Consider the following 13,174-nt stretch of genomic DNA (forward strand, 5'->3'; position numbering starts at 1 on the left):
TCTCGGAAACACCAACATTATTTTCCCTGCTGTAGTTAAATGACAAGAATATAGCAGTGAGCTGTAGTCTATGGGCAGGAAGGAAAACGAGAAAGAAACACAGAGCTAAACAACACGCTTCTACTAAACTAGCTGTCAAAGAGCCCGGTCAGCTCACGTTAGCTCGGCAGATCAAGGAGGAGAGCCTTCAAATAAACAAGTTGATTTAAAACAGCCAGCTCCACGATCTTTAATCCGGACTTGATAAACAGGTATATTGATGGCGAAGTGCTTCATATCAACTGTTGAGTCTGTGGCCTTTAGAGGACTGGTTAAATACCTAGGCTACATATTGAAAATGACTAGTGTTATTTGAAATGTTGCAGTTGGCACCGCTCAATTCTGCCACAGCGACACTAATGTGAACATAAATATGAGGATTGAAACAAAAAAATACTAAAGTTACTTTCCCAAGTTACTAGTTACTTTTATGAAGCAGTAACTCCATTAGTAACTCAGTTACTTTTTGATAGAACTAACTAGTTACTATTTTTCAGTAACATGCCCAACACTGATTGTGAGTGTAGCTTAGGCTAACAGATGTTGTCCACACTGCAGGTTAAACAGAAAGTTTTGTACTACTGAGCTGTAGAAGGAGCACAGGTGAACGATGTGATGTGAAAAATCTAGGCCATCATAAATAGTTAATTCAGTTGTATATTGAAAATTACCCATAAAACACCAGTCACTTAAATACATGACTATATTCATATAATGTAAAGAACAAGCTTCTTGTATATCTTCTTCTTCTTGTTCATTTAGACTCCTAAGTGGCGCATAGGACAGCAACCACACCCCTTTTGGTTTTGAGCAGTTTTCTTCAGCTTGTTCATGTTTGTCCAGTTTTCTTGGCTTCACTCTCGACTGATCTTCTCCAAGTCTGTCTTGGCCTCCCCACTTTCCTCTTCCCCTGTGGATTCCAGTCCAGTGCCTGCCTTGTGATGTTGTCTGTTGATTTTCTTAAAGTGTGTCCAATCCACCCCCACTTTCTCTTCATCCCATCCTGGCTAATAGGCTTCTGGTCTGTTCTCTCCCACAGATTGTTGTTGGTTATCCTGTCAGGCCATCTGATGCTCAGGATGTGTCTTAGGCACCTGTTGGTGAAGGTCTGGAGTTTGTTGGTGGTGGTGTAGGTCACTCTCCATGTCTCGGATCCATATAGGAGGACTGCCTTGACGTTGGTATTGAATATCCTGATCTTGTTATGGAGGCAAAAAGCCTTTTAGTTCCAGATGAGTCGCAGTGTGTTATAGGCATGTCTTGCTTTGTTTATTCAGCTCTTGATGTCCTGATCTGATCCGCCATCTTTGCTGACTATGCTTCCCAGATATGTGAAGTGGTCAGTTTCTTTGATGTTCTCTCCCTGTAGGTGAACCAGAGATTCCTGCTTATTGTTAATTTGCATGTTTTCTATCTTTGTCTCGTTTATCCTCAGGCCAGTCTTGGCTGCCTCTCCACAGAGTCGTGCTAGTTTTGACTGTATGTGTTGGTGTTGATGGGACAAGAGGCTGATGTCATCTGCAAAATCGAGGTCCTCAAGATGTCTTGTGAGGGTCCAATGAATGCCCGTTTTGTTGGTCACGGTTGTTTTTCTCATGATCCAATCGATGACCATTAAAAAGATTGTTGTATATAAGTTCATCAATTTCATTGTATATGTCCAATAAATGTGCTATGTATCGCTTTGCAATATTTATACTGTTAACAAATTATTTAGAGGTACTGTCTATATTTTTTGATTTTTACTTTAATATTTTTAAGAATGACAGCGACATGAATGTTTTCTTATACTGTAATTACTGCCTACACAGTTGTTGGTGATGTATTGTTAGTAAAACAGTAAACCTGAAGTGGAGGTCCCTAGAAGAGCATGTCACATCTAGAAAGCTACATCTTGTCTATTTCACCCTTTGGTTGGCCAAGACATGAGCAGAAAAAAAATCTATCAGCATCTAGTGATAAAACAGCACTTAATGGGGATGATTTAGGCAAGGTCTGTCAGCTAAACAGCTATGTCCGGCTTCAGGAACGCCACTTTTTTATTCACAGAAAGTGGCTGAGGAGCTAACTGAGCTTCTCGAGGTCTCTGATGTCAAGAAATAACAAAGTCCTTTCCCATCCAATAGAGCTCAAGTAGATTTGCCCATTCAAATCCTCTCTTGATTTTTCACAAAATCCTTATATCAAGAGATTGGTGCCTGGAACAAAGACAGCCAGCTACCCCAATACTTGTGACTCAAGTACATTTAATTCGGAACCGAAACGGGATAAAAAAAAAAAACGGTACAGTAATACTGTGTACCTAATTTTTGTCCAGAGTCAAGGAACTACCCATCACACAGAATTATATTGTTTCTTCTTAAAAGTAACTTTTGTCATTGTTATACTGTTAATGCATGAGTTGTACTATCTTGTAGTTTGTGTTGTGGAAAATATAAACTACATTCACTGCGGCATGACAAGGTTATTTAATACATTTCGTGTTAGTTAACTGACGTGTTAGCTAACTAGCGAAACTAATCTGATCACATACGGCGGGAAACATTGCCATGGTAACAGCAAGCTCAACCAATCAGAGACGTCGTTGTGACACTCTATGATGGGTAGTGTAGTTCTCTGCCCCGATATCGCCAATAAATCTTGTTTTCCTCAAAACAAGGTTGATCTCATACAAACTTGTGTCTTCTTCAGGAGCATATACCATCGTTTTACACTCGGGTAGCTTGTGGAGAAAAGAATTGAATGGGATTTTTACTTCCACAACCACACTGTTGAGCCCTATAGGGAAACATGTTACATATGTAACATTTGAATCCAGCTGCACCTCCACTGTCCCTTCCACCTACGAGTTTGAGAAAGGGAATAAGCCCATTGATCTTTGAGTCTAAAAGAACAATCACTGCATGGGTTAATCCGTTTTACAAATTGTGGCTATACTGACATAACAAGCATGACCCTCTTCATCTCAGGACATCTCAACTCTTACGTTTCAGTTCTTTTGCTGATCAAATCCTTAGTTAGACATCTTTTAGGTTTAATGTGTGTGACATAAAAAATAAATGTGCCATCCCATCCTTTTCCTTTCTATAATGGGCCTATAAATCATGAATTATGGGGTGAATAAGAGACCCTTTTGTCAGCTTGATGTACAAGACCTTAAAAGCCAATTGTTTTCTGTAAACATCCATATCAGATAATCCTTATCCTGAGGGTGCGGCTGTGGCTCAGTGTTAAAGTTGGTCGTCTCTCTACTGGAAGTTCCGGGGTTCGATCCCCAGCTCCTGCAGTCATATGTCCAAATGTCCTTGGGCAAATCACTGAACCAAAAATTGCTTCCGCTGTTGCATCAGTGGCATGTACCGGTGAATGTGTATAAATGGATTATTTAATACTCATGGAAACTTTACATATGAGGCTCTGCCAAAATAAGCTTTGATGTACATATAAAAAGTTCTTAGATGATAAATGCCTTAAAGACATTTTAAATAAAAGCTCTAACAGAGCCACTTTGTTTGTATGGCGGTCCAGATATGCAGTGATCAACCTGGAGAGAATATGTGTGTTACATTTTCTTTCTACAAGAGAGGGATACATGATGTAAATCATTCTTGAGTCTTTCTCATCTATATCAAACTTACATCTGTCATACTGGCATATGGAGTTCAAAAAGTAGTCATTACTACACTCGTTCTTTCAGCACTGCATTTGCTGACATTGACGATAATTACAATGACCTTTCGAATGATAAAAACAAATCAGTCAAACATTATTGAGCTCCTTCTCTTCACGTTTCATGCAATTCTGCATAACGTTTTAATGAGGCATTTAGGGGCCTATGAGTGATCTACTGAGAAAGTCTACAATGGCAAACAGCAATGAGTGTGGCAGCTGTTCAGCAATTAAAAAGCCAAATTACCCTCAATCAACACCATTTACAAGCGCAAGTAAATCTCAGAGCAAATAATGATGAGCGAAATCTGTTCAGACAGCTCTCATCTTGATAGGAATTAGAGGCGCATCCAAATCGGTGGCGGCCTCAAATGCTTTCTCAGCCTGTCTCCCACAAACACACACTTAAATACACAGATCTCCCCTTTTCTGTGTCTTTTTAGAGAGATCGAAAGTGTATTATCACTGGCTCACCATACTCCATATAGAGGCTTGACAAGAGATAATAACTCCTTTACAGTATTTGGTCCATGTTCAGGGCAATGTTATAATTTCTGTATGAAAGGAGATTATGATGGCCCATTTGATGCATGTATATGGAAAAGAAATCCATAGTAAGCATAACTGCACCACAACTGTACCACACACTCAGCTGTCTTTACAGCAGTAAATAAAAATGACATGCATGGCCTCATGTAAAACAGACGCTCATGGTTATGGCAAGTTACGTCTGCATAAGATATAGGCTACTGTTAAGTTAGAAATATTTAATACCTGCATCTTATATCAGACAAGAAGGTAATTAGTAAATTCAAGTGTAAGGACTGAAATTGCTCTGCAGTTTCATGAGATAACTTCACTCTTGAAATGGCTGCATGCTTTGCACAAAACAAAAAAAAACGGAATCATTAGGGTTATACGTTTTCTTTTCTTTTTATACAAGTTACAAACAGCGATTTGTTTTTACAAACAAAAAAAATGCTGTCCTATAGCCTATTGTTCTAAACAACTTAGCGGGAGCCACGAAAAAGAAATACCTTGATAGTGCGCTGGTTGATAACAATGACATGATGCATACAGGCATGCAAATATCCTACTGTACTATTTACAGTCACTTTCGTGTAGCCTACAGGCCTGTGAAAACTAAATAATATGCTACTTTTTCACGTGAAATGGCAAACTTTTCCTTCTGTTACGATAGTTAACTACAACAATAATGTTTTTAAAATTCGACTGTAAAGAATATCTATCATTTCCATTCAGTAAGGTTGGGACAAATAGGGACATTTCACTGAGGGGCAGTCCTCCTCTCTGTGCTCGGGTTGTTGCTCAGATTGTAAGCTTCCACTGTTTTAAAAAGTGTTTTTCAGAGGCACTGTCATGGCTTCATGCGCGTCCAGTTAACTCCTTTGGACTACTAGATAAAACCAAGACACCAACACCACTTTTCTACATAGTAGGCTAATCGTGTTGTCTGGATGGCATCTCCAAACCGGAGGCTTCTTGTAAACTTCAAATAAGTTGATTGTATCCGATGGACATTTGGTAAAAACACTGTCTGTGTCTGTTTCCATGCATATTGTGACAGGCGGCAAACTCGTCATTCTGACGTTCAGGACTCCTTTCCCGGTAAAACATTATTTATCATAAGCTAGGCTAAATTCAAACATTCATGACTGGAATTCCAAAATCCCCCTGCACAGACGAGGCTACTCACCGTCATGGGTAAATATGAAACGGCTCAGGATATGTGCTCCGCTTCAGAGCTCAAGACGCCTGTGTTGCACTTGAAAAAAAAAATCCCCTTTGAAGGCAAAGGCTCCAGCGATGTTCTGTCGCTGTCACTCGTATTGCAGCTCAGAGCTCTGCGGGGGGGGGGGCACACTGACCGCTGCCGTGGTCACTCCACAGTCATGACAGGAAGACCAGAGCCTATGTTCACATTTGCACTCAACAACACGGAGATCCCGGGTCTGTGTGCTCCGCTCGGCTGCTAAACCACCGGAACTACTTCCAACGCCAGCCGGAGCATGTTGAAGATGAATCCATGCACCACAAAAGAAAAAAAGAAATCACATCCATTTAACTAGTCCCCAACTATATTATTAATGGCATTTCACTGGGACATCAAGTGGTCTTGCAGATATTATTCTGATAGTATTAAAGATAATTAGGGGCCAAGTGCGAAGGACCCTATTGTAACCCATTTAATTATTATTTTTCTTGTTATTAATATTATCACTGAACAAGATATCAAAACAAAATATTAAATATTAGGCTATATTAAGTTTTTTTCTGATGCCCTTAAGAGTTTCAACTACAGTAAAACTGTCTTTGTGATAACCAGACACCAATTACAAAGAAATATTCAAGACAATGAACATGTGTTATATTAAAATATTTACACACTGAACAAACATATACAGCCATCTAATTAGGCTAATTAAAAAAATAGCACCTGCTGCTTTTTTATTATTCTCTGTGTTGTTTTTTTTAGAGATAAATTCATAACAAAATGTGATCGTATTTTGAAATCATTTAAGTTTTCACCATTGTTAGGGACAATTTGGGTGGCTGTGGCTCAGTTGGTTGAGTCGTCTCTCAACCGATTTGGGGTTCAATCTTGGGCAAGACACTTGACTCTGAATTGCCTGGCGGTGGTGTGCGCATGTGATTAGTTACTTCTAAAGGTCACTTTACATAGCAACCTCTACCATCAGTGTGTGAATGGGTGTGACATGCAGTGTTAAAGCGCTTTGAGTAGTCAGATGAGTAGAAAAGTGCTATACAAGCTCAAGTCTATTTACTATTTTCACATAAAACCATCATGACTTTCTTAATGTGTGTGCCTTGACGGATTCAGCTCTTTTTGGTGATATCCCTCGGACAGCCAAAGCTCACCACTGGAACACAATTCAATGCAACTTGGAGCTGAAGATTTCCAGGCACACTTTAGGTTTAAGTTTTTGGCATTCAAACTCACAAGTTCACATAGTCTTAAGGAGACTGCTGTCGCTGTAGCACTGACTTTGCTAATGCTTTAGTTTTTTTTTGGATCAGAGTGATTGCCCATTTGTACTTAAATCCTCAATGCTTTGAAGTGTGCACAAGTTGTGCTTTAGCAGTCATGCAACTGCAACACATGAATAACTATTTTCAAGGATACAAACATTCAAACAATGTAGAATTATGAAATCTTTAAGTTTTGCATTAAAAATATGGGTTATTGATACAAACTGAACAAATGTTCTTTTGGTTAAACTGTGCAGTTGATTAATCTTGTCTTGCCTTGACAAAATGCTCAGGATGCTGTTATTAATAAGAGCTTATCTGAATATGTTAAAAATGACTTTAAACCTCTGCAAACAGCTGAATTCAGGCTGCAGACCTCCACTGTCAGCTCCTACCTCTGCAGATCTCCACTGTGAAGCTCCTCCACTGTCAGGACTGGAAATACACGCAAACACTTTCAAAATAAAATTTGACTGCACTTCCGGTTTAGAGTTTCATTCATATATAAACTCTTTTACGGGAATGCATGCATGCAAAATACTTCAATATAAAATTGGATTTACTTCCATTTTTACATTAACATTTAAGTCATTTATTTATATAGACATAAATACATTTAATGAATATAAATAATATTAACTCATTACTAAACATCATATCATTTTTACTATCGTTTATTCAGTTAAGATGAGAGATGAACAGGAAAATGAATTAAATACAGAGAAAAATGCTTATCGAGTCTGCTGTTAAGGCTCTCTTCTTAGAAAACACATTTCATACAAATTCCTTCTTAAAATATTATAGTGAAGCATATAAGTGCAATTAGCTTTCTTTAATATCTTAAAATAACCTGATATGTCTTTCTGCATTCCAAAACCGAAGGATGACATTAATAACATTAAATAATTAATTAAAGCAATATGGGAATATGTGGAAGGCAGGCATAATTAGTCACAATTTATCTTAACATTAAGTCTCCTCATTATGTTATGACATTAATATAAACATCACACAAAAAGTAAGGAAATTTGTGTTTGGTAAATTATTTCTTTGTTATAACAATGCTTCTGGGCAATAAATCTTATACCGTTGGAAAGCCTGTTTATTTCAGTTTTAAATGATAGAACATTTGTAAAGAACATGCATTTGTGGGATGAGCAGCAGAGCAGAATCTTCTCTGTCAATGCCAAACAGCTTATTCTGCTGTTGCTGTTGACTCTTGTTTTGAGCTTCTGATATCCCAGGTGCTGACAATCAGGTGCCTGATTGGGGACTGATTGGCAGCAACTGTGAGCATTGGCCCTGCTACAGTGGTAAGTTGATGTTGGCTCCAAGCATGCAAAGTTTGACTGATCTTGATAGGGCCTGTGCTGTAGGGTTCCATATGGAGAATATAGTTCCATATAACGAGGGGATGTCAGAGACAGGCCACAGAGTGGGCGTCCCAAGAAGATGACATCCTAAGAAGACCGTTTCCTAACCCTGTCAGCACTTAGGAACCTTAGGCAGTCTTCTACAGATTTGCAGTCAAGGTTTGTAGGACGACATGGCTGACGGCTCTCTGCCCAGACAATCTGGAACAGACTGCACGCAGCCAATCTCCAGTCTCATGGGTCTCATGGGCTGCCATGACTGCCCTTCAACGTCAGGCCTGTTTTTGCTTGTGTCAGCAAAACGTAATTCTGAATGGCAGTTGAATCGTAGGGTCAAAGTGTCAAGAAGACGCGGGGAACGCTATGCTGATTGCTGCACCGATAGGGCAACAGCTTTTGGTGGAGGCAGTGTGATGGTGTAGGGCGGCATCTCCCTCAATGGAAAGACAAGGCTTGTCATCATTAGAGGCAATCTCAATGCAGACAGATATTGAGATGAGATTCTGCAACCAGTGGCAATCCCATGTCTCCACAGTTTGGGAACGAACCCTATCCTCCAAGATGACAACGCTCGCCCCCACAGAGCGAGGTTTATCAGAGACAATCTCTAGAATTTGGGAGTGGACAGGTTGGGATGTCCCGCCTGCAGTCCTGACCTCAACCCCATTGAACTCTGGTGGGATCAGCTTGGGCGTGCTGTTCATGCCAGAGTGACCAACACGACCACATTGGCTGACTTGCAACAAATGCTGGTTGAAGAATGGTATGTCATCCCACAGCAGTGTGTGACCAGGCTTGTGACCAGCATGAGGAGGAGGTGCCAGGCTGTCGTGGCTGTGTATGCTACGCTACTGAGGCTCCTGTTTGTTAAATGAATAAATTGTTAAATTGCCAATGTCTTGTTTCTTCAAACTTCAATCATCCAATCCACTAAACGACACCAAACAAGAGTACACAGTAGAATAAGCTGTTGGCAGAGAAGATTTGGTAAGTTTTTCATGGGCGCAAGACATAGTGTATGGCACTATTGTCTGAAATCTCTGAATATAGTTTAACTTTTATTTGTCTTCATAGTTTTAGCTAACCTTGTGCATTTTAATTTGATATTTTTACTCCTCACCATCATTCAATATTTAGCACTATTGCACTATTATGTCTTATTGTGGGATTTTCTTACCGTGTGCTGTTGGACCACCTAACTGTGTCAATGAGGGGGCTCATTTCAAAGTACATTAACCCCAGTATGTGTTAAAACTCATCTATGTGTGGTCTTGAAGTGAATTATCAAGTACTTAATTTAAAATAAGGGAAAACACACAAACAGAAAAAATGATAAAAAAGTCCTGTTCAACTTTATTATTTCCCTGCCGAGCCTCAAATATCATGTAGGGCACATAACATCCTGGACACTCTGTTCACCACCCTGCCATCAGGCACTGGTCTTTGGAAAAAAGAGAGGAAGGGGTTATATGAGTATTGAATTTAGCAAAATTACACATTGTTTATTTGAATACTTCATAGAGCATAGAGCAAAGGGCATCCCTTTTGGGTAAGAAGCATAAAATCATACCACTTCCTGTTGTCTCCACTTCTTGTTCAAGCGAGCTGTCACCTTGCAGAGGCTTTAGTTACTCCTGTGCCTTTAAAAAAAAGAAGCAACGATCACATGATGGTCAAATCTTGAACTAATCTTTATCAAAGCCAACTAAAAAAAGGTTTTGAACCCTTTTTGCCTTTCCCAGCAACTTAAGGTGGACTGCTGTGGACTTCCTGGTGAATCTGAATTTCTATTTTGGGGCATTTCGTGCCTTTATTAGAGAGATAGGACAGTGGAAAGAGTCGGAAATCAGGGAGAAAGAGAGTAGGGAATGACATGAAAGGAGCCACAGGTCAGATTCGAACATGGGCTGCCCGCTTGGAGGTCTACAGCCTCCATACATGGGGCGCGCACTCTAACCACTGCGCCACCAACACCCCTGATTCTGATTCTTTGATAGTGTGGGTTTATTAAGGGCACAGGGGGTAGTGATACAGGTTGCAGCATGTTATGTAGGCCTTGAGCCACATCAAATGATGCTTTTACAAAATATATATATATATTACAAGCCATTTCCACTTTGTATATGGATTTCAGATTAAACAAGATTCAATCATACAGTGCAATGTCATTCAGTGCTGTTAAAACTGAACATTTCAGTGAATATATTTGCCGAACGGCAACGTTAGAACTCCATCCCTGTATTACAAACTTTAACCTATTTTAAACCACAAATACATAACCTCACATGCAAAATCTATCTACCAAACGTTTAATAAAGCCAAGAATACACAGTATGCTTACAGGAAAAAAGTTTGTCCTCCGTGAAAACATACATAGCTAATGCTAGCTATCGTTCGCTCAACAACTTTTAAAACGGCTTCATGTGTCATGGTACACTTTTAACTGGCTTTATGTTTATCCTTCACAATTAAAGTCCAATTGGTTGTTTGATTTTCAATGTCAAGAGTCAAGGTTCACTTTATTGTCTTACAAAGTGAGAAATTTGTCTTGGGCTCTTCACCCCTGCTGTAGCCATCAAAAAGACAACAATCAACATCATTCACATCATTCACATCAATCATAAAACAATAAACATTATTTAGTTATGTCCAGAAAAAAACAAGTAGGAATATAAATAACATCAGGTTCTTAAAATACAAGTGCAAACATGCAAAGACAATTCCAGTGACTATCAATCCCAATCTATTCAATGTGCAGAATGATATACTGTATGTTAAAAGATTGCGACTGGGTTTTTTCCACATTAATTTGCGACAAGGGGAAAAATTGTTCAGCCCTAGTTTTTTGAGTTTACAACAAGATGATTTTGTGATAACACAACTTTTGTTGGCACAAAGATTACGTTTTCCATGAAGGGCGCAATATCAATAAAAAATGTTTTAAACAAGTAATTTGGCGGGTTTTCTCCTCATATAATTTTCACCAATCCTTTAACACAACTAAACTAAGTTAGGCATCGAACAAATAATGTGTTATATGTCTGTAAGCTTGGTCACATAGACCCATCCTCATTCAGACTTCAAATCAGTGTAAAGCTCAGAAACAACTCAGTGCTGCACTCCCCTGGATAAGGGGTGTGCATGCAGTGCTTGATGAAAAATGAAAGTGAATGAATATTTTTTTTACTAAATAAAATGCTATATATGCATGTATATATACTAATGATTTAGAAATTAAGATTAAGAAATAAAATAACTGATAACTGTTAAATCTTGTAAATGTTAGGGGCCAGCTGTTGTAATTTGTATGTCCACCACCAGAGGACTCTCTAAGCTAACACAATACAGTGCTGTGATTTCAAAAACCCATTGTAACCCACTAATCAAATGTTCTACAAAGACTGACCATTGTGAAACAACTTTTAGTCTTCAAAGTAATTAAATGTCTCCTCAAATGGCTCATGCTTTCAAAATGCAACCCTTATGCAAAGACCTGATCTCCCAGCCAAAAATAAATAAATATTTGTTTACAACTTGACTATTAGCTTAATATTACTTATAAACTAACTCCAGCTTTATGATATTATATTTAAAATTCATGTGATCATCTCAGGAAAAATATATCCCACTGATGCTCAAATAGTCCTGTGGTGAATCATGTCAATAGAGCCTGCAGTTTTTCTGCTTTGATGTCTGTTTATCAAACGGTTGTTAGAGGATTCCTAAATGTATGGTACAATAATTTAACAGTAAAACACTAACATTTGTTAGTGTTGTGAACTTGAACCTGCTAATAAGATGGCAGAATGGTCTTGCAGCTCATCAGGCTTTGTGATGATAGGGCAGCACGACTGGCTCTGTCTGGTTTGATCTTACAGGCTTATCAACGGTGCAGTGAGTTTAAGAGTTCTAGGTATGCTGAAGGAGGTAGACATTTCTTAAAATGGGAACCTAAAGGATGTATCAAGGCAAAGAAATAAATCTTGTTGAGACTATCCATGTCTTTTTAAAACGTTGAGGACAGGGGGTTATACATTTTCAGTTTATTTATATAGAAAATTTAGGCAACAAGGCAATTCAAAGTGCTTCACAAACATAATCAAAAGCATTATGACAAAGACAAAAAAAACCCCATTAAATTAGCCTAGAAAATTTTGATTATTTAGATTATTTTTGGGGGCCTTTATGCCTTCATGTAGGTTGGATAGATAGGATAAGAAAAAAAGACAGTGATTTGTACTTAATCCAGGTTATGATACATGAAAAATATATTGTTGAATCAAATAGCTTATGACTTCATCGTTTTTTTCTCTTCTTTGATATGGGCAGGGCACAATTTGGCCTCGCGAGAATACGCCTCGTTGACGAGAGGTGACAGTTGCGCATGCTCAAACTGCATCCAAAGTAAAAACAAAGTGATGACGGCTAACGGTTTTGGAGTGCGACTGTGAACATGTTTTTTTTTTCTTTATGATTAAAGTTCAGTAATATAAATATTAAGGCAATGTTTTCGTAGGAGAAACAACGATGGTCTGATGAATGACTTCTAGGAATCTTTTAAACAAATTAAATGGAATCCGAAGCTCCTTTATTATGTTTATTTATTTATGAGGAAATTATTTTCTCAGTTTTAAGTTTCTTTTCATTAACAAAAATAGTTGCATTTTAGTATCGGCACAGAGTGTTCCCTAATAGTAAACTATCTTTCATGAACCTATGAAATTACTATCTCGAAAAAAGTACGTTTAACTTTATCAGAGATTTGTTTGGACCTTGTATACTATTCAGACCAGAGTTCACTAAAGTATTTAACACCTATTTATTTACATTTCTGCAAACAACCAACTTATAGCCTACCAAATGAGCTCGTAGAGGCTCGTTTTTAGGCATTGGTGTAAAGAATTGCTCAAAGGATTGCGCATATAGGCCTAGACCTATCTAAGAGAGCCCCAAAACATGATGATTATCTGAGAGATTCTCAAACAGCCTAATAGTAATAATACTTTATTTGTAACGCATTTTTCAATAGGCCTACAAGTTTAAAAAAAAATGCTTCACAACAGACAATAAAAACAAGGCAA

At 38.4% G+C, this 13,174-nt stretch overlaps 1 protein-coding gene across 2 annotated transcripts in view; it reads right to left on the bottom strand.

The window, feature by feature from the left end:
• LOC132989176 (forkhead box protein J3-like) overlaps positions 1-5,720 on the bottom strand; it is a 125,185-nt gene extending 119,465 nt beyond the window's left edge. For both annotated transcript variants that reach the window (XM_061056593.1, XM_061056592.1), the window contains exon 1: positions 5,426-5,720. The gene's annotated coding sequence lies outside the window, so the exon portion shown is untranslated. The remainder of the gene's footprint in view (positions 1-5,425) is intronic.
• Between the last annotated feature and the right edge of the window lie 7,454 nt (positions 5,721-13,174).

The sequence above is a fragment of the Labrus mixtus genome, chromosome 15 (genome assembly GCF_963584025.1).
Source record: "Labrus mixtus chromosome 15, fLabMix1.1, whole genome shotgun sequence".
In the NCBI taxonomy this organism is placed as follows: domain Eukaryota; kingdom Metazoa; phylum Chordata; class Actinopteri; order Labriformes; family Labridae; genus Labrus; species Labrus mixtus.